General features: G+C 43.2%; 1 protein-coding gene across 1 annotated transcript in view; it reads right to left on the bottom strand.

Annotated features, from left to right (window-relative positions):
- Positions 1-12,030, bottom strand: part of magi3a (membrane associated guanylate kinase, WW and PDZ domain containing 3a) — a 120,913-nt gene that overhangs the window by 107,389 nt on the left and 1,494 nt on the right. The gene's annotated exons all lie outside the window — the stretch shown is intronic.

The raw sequence follows: 12,030 nt of genomic DNA on the forward strand, positions 1-12,030 counted from the left end.
GCCGCGAGGGGTCACGCGGGTCAACGTACCAGTGGGTGGCTGTCAAGAAGAATCTGAACTTTATCCATCATTTGTGCTTGTGTGTGTGTGTGTTTGTGTGTGTGTTTGTGTGTATAAGAGCATGTGCTGAGCGCCCGTGCCGGTGCATCTGCATGTGTGTTTACTTCTCGAGCTAGCTGAGGCGCCTGTCAGCAGAAGTGTTGAATCAGTGTGAGCTGTGCTACTCTGCCAGCTCCTAAGGAGCCCCCAGACACACGGGCTCTTAGGCAGCCTGGGCACGCAGACAGCAGCAATCCCATCCATAACAGCTCTGCTAAGCCTTGGACCAGTCAAGAGGAAGTCTGACATCATGAAAGCAGGACAAGTCTGGCTGTTGCCTCTCTCCCCGGTCTAGCTCAAGTAAACTCCTTTTTCCAAAGCCAGGTTTTAGACCTCTCAAGTCAACAGATCGCAGACAGTTCTTTTGCTCAAGTTTTCACTTTTTCCTCAGCCAAGGCGAGCGGTTTTGCTCGGTTTTCTCCTCTCTGAGGGGCTGAGATTCATCAGCAAGCTTATAACTGGTGTAAAGATATTTTCAATTGAATCCAAAACGCCTTCTGACATCAGGTCATTCAGGACAGTTTAAAATGTTTCCACACTCCCCTTTTTTTTTTTTTTTTTTTTTACACATGGGAAGGTGAGAACAGGTCTACATTACAGCGCCACCCGTCGAACCGCATTCCTCTTCGGTGAATGAATCTCGCAGAGAGAGATGGAGGGAGTCGCCGCATCCTACGAGTACAACCACATCAGTGTGATGTTTCAGTGTGGTAGCTTTGAGCTTGACTGGAATCATAATAGGTTAAGAGACCTCAAGGCTGCGCCACCTTGAAACCACTTTTCATTTACAGGACATGTGCCAGAGATAAGATGAATGACTGGCATACCAATGATGGGCCTTGAATGATTCTTGGTGGTTTTGATACATCATAGCAAAAGGGAGAGAAAGCTACACACACACACACACACACACACACACACACACACACACACACACACACACAGGACAGGACAAAGGACAGCTGCATCTGACAAACAGGAACCAAAGAAAAGATGACTTTCAGAATATAGACAGATATCCTCTAAAAACAAAACAAAAAAAAGCTATTTTGATGTTGCAATTACATTTCTGCCATTCAAGATGTTAAAACATAGGCATTTTTTAATTTTATTCTAGTTAATTTATTATGTAAAAGACCTGAAATTTAACTGAAAAACCGATGCAGAAAGCAAAGTCTACTTGAAGCAGATTTTCACCAGTAGTTGGGAGAGGCGACATGGAAACAATGTGAAATAGCTGCCAGAACAAGCACCTGTTGGTAACAATACCCTGGTGGAACTTCACAGCAGTTCTCACTGCGCTCAACAAATCCAAAATAACTGCATTCCACACATGATCCCCATTCCCTGATAAACTCTGAAGCCCTCTTACGGGACACACACACACACACACACTTTGACGAAGTTGTTTGTCAAAACAGTGTGTAATAGATATCGAGGAATGTTTCAAACCATGTCATCGTTTCAACTGGTTATGTAATAAAACTGTAATAACATGTCATCTATACCGACTCTTTCGAAACATGTTCTGCTGGAGTTGAATATTTTTCCGGTGATTGGATGGTACGACTGAACAAATTGTTCTTACCGAGGCCTTTGTTGGAATGAACCCCGGAAAAAATGAAAGATAACAGCTGACGGAGCCAAAACCAATGACGGGTTTTTTTTCAATCAGTAAACATCATGCGCCAGAAAACACTGTGACAACAGCAGACCGCTGAAGGTGATCACGGGGACGGGAAATACAAATATACTGTGAAAAGGATTCCAGAGATTATTCAGCTTTGCATTAGGGTCAAAGGGTGACGGGTAATATACAAGAAGAGCTGCCCTAACTAAATACAACTTGACCTGAGCATCACCCCTCGAAGCAGGTGAGGATACTTAACTCTACGAGCCGAGTCAGACAGAAAACATCTTTGCTTTAAGAGGATTCAACAGAGGTTTTCCTCCACAGCCTCTCCTTAGGGATTTATTTTTTTTTAGCAACACATCATACCTGTAAGCTGTTTAAAGCCTCCCTCCACTGAAAAAATTGTGTTTTGCTTATTGTTGCATCACTTGGGATATTTGACATTCACCGTGCGAGGATGAACGTACTGTACGTGCAGAGTTTGACGCTAGAAAGTTTTATTTGCACTGTAATGAGGATACCGACAAACAACACATTGCATAAACAACATCTGAATACACAAAAGACACGAGCGAGCGTAAATAGTAGTAAAAGGAAAAAGAAAAACCTAGAATAAGTAGACACACTCACTGCCTCTTTATTAGAAACACCTGTGTGATCTGATGCAGTCCAATACGACAGCTCCGCCATAAATTCTACTTTCATGAAGCTTGTACGTTGCACTTTTTGCTGACATTGTCAGTTTATGTTTATTTATGTTTATTATTGGGGTCATAGTGGTGGTGGTGGTGTACATTATATTGAAAAGTGTTCCTAATATTTTGCTCCCCTCATGAATGTTAATGGAGTGCAGTAGAATCATCACCTTTCTGATGATGTCAACAAAAACTGAAAACGGATCATTAAATAACGTGCTATTGTGTGACGAGCTTGAATGACTGGTACTAGTGGATGCTCCGGTGACTGCATCACTACAACAACTACAGGATTGCAGTGAGACACGTCCTTCTGCTTACTTTAAACAGTGAGTAATGCGCATGTGATCTCTTGAGTCGAGTTCCTCAAAGAACTGAGAGACCTGCCGACGGGCCGGCTGCTGCCAAAAGCCTGGGGGCAGATTTGTCACTAGGCGTGTGTGTGTGTTTGGCCCTTAAAAAAACCAAAAAAAAACACCTGACATCCAAACCGCACATGTACAGAGTGCCAAGTCCTCTTCTCATTTCAGGGACAGAAAGATTCTGCAATTTGTGTCCTGGGATTGGCTTATTAGCAGAAAATAAGAAAAAGTCTTCATGAGCTGAATACTGAGAAGGCAGACTGTCAAAACAGATACAATCACAAGTCACCGTGAGCTCGCTAGCACCCTCCGCAAAAAAGGCAAAACATCATGAATATGAGCCGCGCATGAATCAAATAGACTGTAAGCAAGATGTCCTCCCGGTGTCCTCGACTTTTCATGGAGATCAGGCCCTCGGGCGCGCACGCGGCGGCTGCGGATACGTCGGCTGACTTAACGGGGATGAGATTGGACCGGATCAATAACCTGTTAGTGAAGCTAAGAAGCGAAGCAAGCTAAATTGTCCGGCTGAGATCCTGACACCCATGAATTCTAATGAGGACACTCGGGGGAACCTCATCTCCACAGAGCATGACATCCCACCATGGATGGAGGAAGGAGTACACACAATGCATTGATAATATAGTGAGAAAACGGCTGCCTCGCATATCTCACATCAGGTCAAGTGCATCTAATCTATGTGAATATGTATTTTATATATAATCTACATTTGTCTCAAGATGATTTGATCCAGTTTGTCCATTTGTATCTAAACAGCATTCATCTAGGGCTGCGACTAATGATTATAATGACAATTATTTTCTTGATTAATTTTTTAGTCTTTGAAACATCAAAAAGAAGTGAAAACCCCCCATTACAACTTCCCAGGAAAAAAAAAACATGTGGTAAATCCTCATATCTGAGAAGCTGGAACCAGCAAATGTTTGGTATTTTTGCTTGAAAAATTAATGAAATGATGATTTTATTAAGATAGTTCGACTAATTGTTGAAGCTCTGAATTAATCTACGTCCGGCCAAATTAATGATGGGAGCTCCATTGAGCCAGTAATAACATCTTTGGCTTAACCCGATCTTAAACCCAATGTATGATAGCAGGATACCTAAAAAAAGGAAGAAGAAGAAACAAAAGGTGGTTTCTGTGGTCATACGGCGCATGAAAGACTCTCGCTCCCCTCGCTGTGCTCATGCTGAGGTATGGCAGATACACCGACAGTGCTGCAGCTCTGAGAACAGAAGGGGGCCACACAGCAGCAGCAGCTGGTTGAGTAGGTGGTTACTGTGAAAGTGTGTTAGGAGGGCGGTGGGTTTTATATCCGTTTGATAGGGGATGTTGTCATGGGCACGAGCAGAATGGGCTGAAATCGATTCTTTGGAGGTGGAGTACCAGGACTAAACAGCTGAGTGGGCTACGCTGGCAGAAGGAGTATTGACGAAGGCCCATAAGCACGGGCGCGAGGCCAAGTCTGATATACCACGGCCGACCAGGAGATTGAACTCTTAGATTGAGTCTTCTCGACTGATTTATTACCCTGAGTGTAAAGACAGATCCCGACCGGAGGAACAGAAGTATGCGTAAGTCCACAATACACAGACAGGCAATCCATCATAGTCTTATCATTACCATCCAAAATAAACTGAAAATCTACAGGAGAATGAATCCAAAGAAAATCAAAACAGCCTTACCTCTACATACTCCTTCAGTGTCACGCAAAAAGAAACACAGCAAAGAAAAACTAAAGATAAAATACTCCGGCTGCATCTAAAAGCATTAGGAGGGAAGCACCCGGTGTTTCTGTTATGATTGAGTTCAGCCTCAAAGGCCAAACAAGAAGTGGAGACCAATTCTTTAATTTTTTATTCTCACACGTGCTTGCACACACCAACACACACACACATACATATATATAGTATGCAGGCAGCTCACATAGACGAGTACCTTGCAGATATGATTAGAACAGCCAACTGTGCAGTAAGTCTGAAACAGGAAGTGTTGCCAGAATCGTTTCAGACAGCTGCAACAGAGCATCGATACTGTTATAGTGATTAACGATAATGTTCCTACCTCTCCAACCCTCTGTTTCTTCTCCCTCCCATTGTCTACGCTCCTCCCTCCGCTGTGACCTTCTCCATCGCAAACCCGTTCATCGTTTTTTTTTCCCCCCCTCTTCCCCTCCCTGTTTAATCCAATACATCCTTCAAAAGAGAATCCTTCTCAGGCAAATTTCCGAGGCAATGATGTGCCAGCTGCCTCTTCTCTCTGTTCCTGTTTATTGCCTCTGCTGCAACACCACAGGGATGTTTCACACAGACGGGGCCAGAAACAAAGTCCCCAAATAGGCTCTCCGCTGAGGGCAGTGATTGTGCATCTGGAGGAAACTCGGTTCAATCTATCACATAATTTATCCCCTGTATCCCCTTTCTATCCACATCTCCACCTGCGTATTGATTCATAACAGTCAATTTCCGTCACTCCATCTTGATTTCCCTTTCTTGAATCGAGTCCCCCCGTCTGCCGTTCGCAGCTACACAAAAGGGACAATTTCTTAGCCTGTAGTCAATCCGTCCTCAAACACATCAGGGTCAGACGGTTGTGCGTTTCTGCTAGGAGCGCGCAGTCTTCATAACCACTCGTTGTGCGATAGCGGTCTACTCCAGCCCGGCGACCTCCTGCTGTTAAGTCTCAGGGAGAGAGAGAGAGGGGCCGTTCTTATCAGGAGGTTATAGCTGTGCTCAGTGCAGCAAAGCAATGACAATGTTAATGGATGACAGGAGGGGGAAAAAACCCAAACAAACAAAAAAAAACAACAACACAGGAAATAATCTTTTCCGCTTTTGCCAGCCTTGATTACCAAAACAACCTCACCGCCATATCTGAGACACTCACTGATTTACATTCTTATAGCTGAGTGGAACATGAGTTGATGCAATGGCCGAACCACAGATTCCACCTGAGCTTCATACACAACACGGGGCCCGTGATCATTTGTTTTTATTTATGAAAAAACTGAAAAGAAAAATCCCTCCTGCAAAAAACAAATATCTATTATTGGGGTTTATTGTGAATATTAAAAAGGTTGAAAGTTGGCTTTTTGAAAAATGCATACCACAAATTTGATGTTAAGCATACTGCAACTGCAAGACATATACACTGTTTTCCTCGTTAACGATGTACCGCCATTTATAAACCTTTGGTGCACAGACTTGAACTGATTTTCTCTTAGAGGAAGCATTTTCTGAGCTGTCAATGTCATACCTTGTTTACTTTCAAATGCGATAATCAATGTCCTTCTGCCGCAATAATAATAATAAAAAAACAACTGTGGGCTTTGTGGCAACATGGCGAGAACCGTTTTAAACCTATGTGCTCCTTTTAAGAGATTTTTCAGTGAAAACGGGTGAAAAACAAAAAAGGATGAAGCTGTATTCAGACAGCGCAGCGGCGGAGGCTATCATTCCTCATGATATAGGAGCTGCCAGGCTATGCTCTCCGTTATATATATATGCACTGTTTAGAAGCTGACCTCATCTTATCTCGGAAGGGGATAAAAAAGCTGCAGGGATGGCTCGCTGTTAGAGAAAGACCTATTAGGAGTCAAGCTGAGGGAAAGAGGGCAGGAGGTCTCTGAGGAAGAAGAGTGTGTGTGTGTGTGTGTGTGTTTTCATGTGTCTCTAAACTACAGTGTCCATTTCCACTAGCAGCAACCTGGACACACTGCTGCTGCTGCTGCTGCTGCTGCTGCTGACATCGCAGCACGACCACTCAGCGAGTAGAAAGAGGCAGCCTTGGTGAATCAGCATCACTCTCATCTCCACTGCCTTTAAACATGCCTGCCAAGTCATGGTGCCTGCCAGTGAGAGGCATGGCTCATATGAAAATGCTATCTTTGTTGCTGGACGGTTCATTACCGCAATGCGGCTCTGAGGACGGTATGAGCGAGGTAGGATGAAGAGGGATACCCGTGTCACTAAACATCTGGGGGGGGGAGATTTGGGGTGTTTTGCCAATCGCTGATGGTTTCAAAAGTGTACAAATGATGCAGGAATCCCTCAATGAGCAAGAAACCTTCCATCATTCATTTCTTTCCTCTTCACTGGGCCTACTTTCACTGCAGGAGAAGGAGGAAATAAATGCAAGGAGGAGACAGACATGTAAATTGCTGTTAAACAGAAGGATTGGACTAAGAGAGGGGCTATGCTAAGCAGGTGCTGCAGAAGGAGAGGATCCCAACGAGGTGTGCTTTGGTATGCGCGGCAGCCGCTGCCGTCTGGGGGCTTCGGTGCGCCCATCTGCTCGCACCAACGACCCTCACTGCCGCCGCCGCCGCCGCCGGGCTGGCAAGGCGGAAGGCGGAGAAGTGTGACAGGTTTGGGGAATGAGCCGGGAAAGCAGCCAGTGGGAGGGGATGACGGGTGGGTGTCACGACAGGTGTATCACTGCGATACGCATAAACAGCACATAAACACAGGCTAACATAGAAAATAGGATGCGGCAGAGAGAGCACAGATGAGAACGGTGCCGGTAAAGCTCCATCTGCACTTGGAATGTTGAGTGGCCTCTATGTTTAGAGCAGCGTAGGGTGAGAGGAGGATGAATAGGATTGAAGATTATTTTGCAACCCCGAACCTTTGACTGCAGCAAAGATAAAGAGGTATTTCATTAAAAATGTGCGACTGAGGGGCTCGTGGGCTTCTGTGTTCTCACAGTGTAAACAGAAAGGACCGCATTCTGATATTTACTGTAACTCTTCTCTGAGCCGAATTCACAAGGTAAATTCTGAGACAAACCTGAGCTTCTCTGGAGACGTAGATATGACAAAGGCAGTGACAGTTACATTACAGAAGGGAGAAGAAGCCACAGAACCAGAGAGATCCTGACAGCTCCTCTCAGCTGGTTTAGAGCAGCTTTGTCATAGAAGTCCTGACTGCACCGTGGGGGGAAACCACATTAACGCAGACTGTGGCGTTCGCTGCTCTGTTGCTCTGCTGATGGCAAACGTATGAAGTGTTAACCTTAGTATAACACCGACAGCGAGCCAGAAAGAAAAGGAAGCGAGATTGCCTGCTTTGGAAACAAGTAAATAGGAAATTACCTCATGTTGTTCAGGTTAAAAGAATCCACAATATCCATTTTTGGTGTATTTTTCTCATTTTTCTCTCAAAGACATAAAAAGCCAACTTTTAATGAGTGATTCTGCTAAAACTCAACAGTTTGTGCACCATAGAAGTCCTACAAAAAGTCAGTGACAGCAAGTATTCTATAGACAATAGCTTCAATTGTCCAAACTGCAACATAAACACAAGACATATTTAGTTTGAATACTGGCTGACACTCACACTTTTCTCAAATGCTCGGTCCAGGCACATAACAATGTTGTTGGAGAATGTGCCCAAACTTCTTGGATGATTGTCAGAAAGGAATTATGGAAAAATGTGATGGAAATTACGAAACAACCGAAGCAGATAAAAGCAGGTTGGAGGGAAAGTAGATACCAGACCTGTCAGGATCCAGTTGGTTTAAGGCTTTATGGACCTCTATCACATCAATAGGAGGAAGGAAGACTGAATGGCTGAACCATATGATTAATCAAGGGTGGTGAAGAGTGAACCTTCTGTTTATTAGGCTGTCTTGGATCTGGATGGAAAGACTCAAATAAAGAACCTGAAGAAACAAAACATTCATTAAAGCAGTTAAGAATGACTGATTTATCAGTCAGATTCTTTTGCAATGGAAGCTGGCAACTCGTTGGTGTTTACATTCCCAAACGAAGATTTTTATTACTTTCCAAAAAATTCTTGGAATCGTTTAAAGTTACAAGCACTTTTAAAAAGATAAAACTTAGATTTAGCCTTTTTTTTTAATGAGAGAGGTTAAGAGATCTTTGGAGCTGTCTAAAAATCAGCCAGTCAGCCTGGGATTTGGATTTTTTCTGGCCTTCACACAGGCAACATCCTTTTCTTTTAGCAGACAGCTGAGGGGAAAACCGAGGATCGTCCCAGCCTTTCACTCTGAATTTGTGGAAGGGTTTGCATGTTTATTTATAATAATAGTAAAGGCATGATGAAAGTATTTCCAAGCCGGTTCTACATCATTAATGACAGAGATCTTGTTCCAGTCAAAGTCCCACAAATCATGAAGAAAAAGCTCGCTCGCAGAAACGCTTAAAATCTCGTTTAAGAACAATCCGTGGTTTTGATTTTGGGAGCTTGGCTTGTCCGACTGTAGCTATTACACAATGGTTGCTCATATCCTTTGCGAAAATGCCAATATCCCAATATTTATGAGGAGGATTTGTTAGAAGTAAATCAAGAAGAGAGGATTGTTCTGGGCATTGAGGATTCGGATGAGTTCAGCTATTAATCAGTTGTGTAAAGAGTCACGAGTAGATTTAAAACCGACAGAGATAGAAGACAACTAGTCCCAGTTAAACTCTCCAGCAGGAAGAATCTCATTAAAATCTAAGGTTGGTAGTTGTTTACTCAGTGATGATAAAGCCTCACTTCTTGCTGAGGGGCGTCTGTAACATTTAAGCATTTGTATTAATGCTGGTGTATTATGTTCCATGCTGAAATAAATACAACTGTTATATTAAGGCGGTCTGGTAGGATTATAATGTGACTGTAGCTCATATTATTGAGCATTAAAGTGCATCTATCCACCAAAGATACCATAAGCATTTCCCATTTTTCTTTTTTTAGTAACTGTACATCTGTTACCAGGAAGAACACCACGATAAAAACACTTTAGACTTTAACCTCTGATAAGTGCTTTTTCCATCTAGGCCTTGCTTTGTATTCATATACTGCGATCAGAGATAACCTCTGGAGTGGGTCTATAAAATGTGAACCTTGGTCATCTCAGTATATTATTATCATTATGTGTCTTTCAGACTTTCTATGAGAAGGGAACAGGATTTTGAAAAACATTTTTCTCACTTTCTATTATAGATCGGATTTGTGAATCGATGGCGCCGTGGAACAGGAGACCTAAATGGTCCATCCATTAAGCTCCATGGAGGCAAAAACAAGCAGATCTAAGTCTGTTTACAGCATGAATCAATGAACTGCCCACTCAGAACACTCTAAGCTGCAATAGGTATCTACGATCACTACGCCCCTACTCTCAATCGTCCCCTCAAGGTTACCGCCTATTGCCTTGCTCCTCTATCAGTATGGGAGCTGCATACTGAGTGCTGGTCTGGATCCAGAGGACCGCTCGTGACAAACTTAGGTTTTCTGTCCTGACCGCGTAGGAGAAGTGTGGAAACATCTCAGCTGTACTGACAGCACAAAAGGCATGTTTTGATTTAGAAACTGAAGGCGTAATTGTCAAGGCAGGTGATTAAAACTACTTACTCCAGTGAGAAACACTGAAGGGAGTAAAATTGTGGAGAAAGATTGTGCAAAATTGTAATGATTTGTTGTAAGATTGACTAGGAGAAAAGAGGAAATATGTAGTGAACCGGAGGATGGAGGATTAAGGAAGGGGACTCAGGCAAAAGTGAGAATCAGAGTGAAATATAAAATAATATAGCGAAGGAAAGAAAATAGCAGAGTCGAGGGGGGAATGGCGAAATGTGATGATAAGGCATAATCGGCTGAAGGGAGGAGATAAAGTAAAGACAAACTAGGCGGCAAGAAAAGGGGAGAAAAAAAATCCGACAGGGGGATACACTGAAATAATGTACAGTAAATGCTTCCCTTTTAGGCTGATGGAATATTTTTTTTGCTGTGGTGTGCAAACACAAGGCACACAAGCAACACAGTGTGGTGACAAGTCTACAAAAGTACTAAAATATAGGCTACCCCCAAAAAAATCCACTCCTCATTCCTAGAATTCACCCTCAAGAGAATACAAGTATATATACCCCCACGCCAGTCGCCTAACATTTGATCCTTCCATCAGCCGCCGCCTCATCGTGGCACCGGGCAGCCATCAATGATGGATGATGCGTGAATTAATCATGAGAAAGGGGACAGAGATATAAACACACAGCAGGGCCCCAAGGGGAACACAGGAGCCTATGGTAAGCAGCCCACACACGTCAGAGTGAAGCTGGAGCATCACTTAACATACAAGTGACATTACATAACGCAATGTCAAGAGAAAATGTTCAAAAAAGCATGGAAATGTTAATGTTGTGCAACTGAGATGATGCTCGCTTTTACTTCATTTATAATTTTATGTCTGAATACAAGATTACATTCACAAATCACCTCCGTTATGTTTGAAATGCCACAATCTGAGGGATCATGGGCTTGATCAACACTATTGTCAGTGTAACTATATCATAATGAGTTTGATTCCCAGCAAACTGTAATTAAAAGCTTAAAAATTGAGATTTTTATTGTTTTATTTCTGTTAAGTTTGGTCTCATGTGATGTATAAAAGTGGATTTCAACCACACACACCTCAACTCTAATCAACAGGTGAACCTAACGTGTGACAGGAAGACCCGTCCCCTTCATCGACAACCACCCACGAAGCCAGACAGTCGAGGCGTCAACACCGTGTCGCCGGGCTTTCGCAGCATCCAGGGGATTTAAGTCTATGTGCCTAATTGATTCAATTAGACTTGGACTCACCTCAACGCTGCGAGCGGACCGACATCGTAAGCTGGCAAGGCGACCATTAACAAATCCCTGCTAAGTGTTTGCATAGTGCCACACTCAGCAGTGCTTCCATCAAATCCATCCACATAAACACACACACACACACACCTTCTGTCCCACATGACTTGTAGTGTTTGAATGTCACTACGTTTTGACACATTTAACACCGTTCATTAGGCATAGCTGTGGGCCATAAAGACGTAATTGCTGGTAAGTCAGGTAAAAAAAAACAGACTTACAGACAGATAATTACAATGACATTAAAGCAACGTGTGTGTGTGTGTGTGTGTGTGTGATGACTTTATGAGTGTGTTACAGGAGCCCAGAATAGGACATTGTGTGTGAATGCAAAGAAGATTATAAACTGAGTTCAGACAAAGGGCTGCAAGCTTAATGACCGTTCATGGCTTATGTTGTAGTGCGTGTAGATCTGGGCACTCTGCACAAACATGCTTGAAACACAGCATGTCCTTCACTCCTGCTGTTTGGCAGGATTGTACTGCAGCAGAAGAAGCAAGTAGTGTACGAAATGTTGTGTCTCCACATGAGTGAAAAGGAGGCATGCAGGTAGACAATTTAGATGCTTTAGACTTGCTTCCAAATATACCTG

Source organism: Thunnus maccoyii, chromosome 4 (assembly GCF_910596095.1).
Source record: "Thunnus maccoyii chromosome 4, fThuMac1.1, whole genome shotgun sequence".
Lineage (NCBI taxonomy): Eukaryota > Metazoa > Chordata > Actinopteri > Scombriformes > Scombridae > Thunnus > Thunnus maccoyii.